This window comes from Zerene cesonia, chromosome 1, assembly GCF_012273895.1.
Source record: "Zerene cesonia ecotype Mississippi chromosome 1, Zerene_cesonia_1.1, whole genome shotgun sequence".
Taxonomy (NCBI): domain Eukaryota; kingdom Metazoa; phylum Arthropoda; class Insecta; order Lepidoptera; family Pieridae; genus Zerene; species Zerene cesonia.
This window is the reverse complement of record NC_052102.1, coordinates 1,374,512-1,376,105: the sequence shown is the minus strand read 5'-3', so window position 1 is coordinate 1,376,105 and position 1,594 is coordinate 1,374,512.

Below are 1,594 nucleotides of genomic sequence, written 5' to 3'. Positions count from 1 at the left end.
TATGGTGAAGTATCGAAATATGTATAATCATCGCCTCGATGAATCTATGGTTATTATTTTCGATGTGTTTTACTTATTTAGTGTCCTGTCGGGTTATTAACACTTCAATTATTGTTAGATCAACTTTCCCTCAAATGTCTACATTAAATTCATTTTATTTAAATGGTTTAAATACATTTACAAGATAGCATCTGCCGTATAGCAGCGAAATAATAGAATGAAGATAAGTAAAAACTCGAGGACACGTTACTTTTCACATTAATAAAGTCGGAGGCTTAAACAAAAGTCACTAATGGGATTTGCGCACTATTTTTTGCGGCATGAGGGTACTTTCAACCCATAATATTACCATGACCCAATGCTGCAATGGAATTCCAACTTTGTACGCTTTCTGTAAGGTAGCATTTTGAATGAATGAACGCCATTTAAAGTTAGTACAAAGATATAAATAATTCATTGGTGGTGGATTAACAGGGGACACGGTTTGTTCATCTTTTAGTTAGTGCTTAGCGAATCATTAGCATAACTAGATTTATTAGCGTCAGTTTGAGTGTAAATTGGTGAGTCCACGCATTAATTGATGTAGACTTCATTAAACTATAAATGTGTTTGTGTGTGCACTCACACATTGAATATTTTATCCAATTGATGGAATAATAATTTATGCCTGTGAATAAAAAAGAACATTTTTGATCGAATATTAATAGAAATGGCCTCTGTATTTATATATATAGACCTTCATTTTCTTTGTCTTAATTAGAAAGTCTCATTTACAAAACTGATAATAGTTTATTTATTTTGATTAGAGACGAAATTACAAATATATATATTTGTAATTTCGTCTCTAATCAAAATAAATAAACTATTATCAGTTTTGTAATATATAATATAATACGCCTGTGTGGACAGGCACCAGTATGTATCATTAAATAATAACAAATATACATGTGGTATGTGACTATATACGAGTATAATAAATTGTTTTACAGAAGAGTCAAAAAACATTTTCCTACCCACACGTTCAGATCATAAAAGTTACCATAGTTTTCGCTTGGATATTTTAAGAAAATTTCACACGGCCAGTTATTTCCGATTCGTTTGTTTTATAAATCCGAATCTCTATTTACGATATCTGTTTGACAATACCAGAGGCAGTTTATCGTGAGCAACGATAAAACTGTTGGCGACAGGAGCTTGCTTCTTTACGATGGGTCTGGTTATATTCCTGCAATCAGGAAGTATTGAGGTAGAAAAATATTGAACTATTGATGGTAATAGTGAAATAACTGTAGAGAAGGTTTATGACTATAGACTTCATCTGCTTCACTGATTGAGTTTCTTCATAAAGAAGTATGAACATAGAATCTTGCTGCTGAATTCTGAATATAAAATTATAAATGTGGGATTTGAACACGCTTCGGCACGAATAGGATGACTCGCACCGGGGAGGATGCCATAGCGAAGTAATAGCATGCGAATGCTACTGTATTGTGCTTCCCAATCCATTCCTTTACTCCTTCTTATATACTTAGTCTGGCCATAAATACTGTTACACTTAATTATAAAAAAATATTACATTTGAATTTCGAATCTG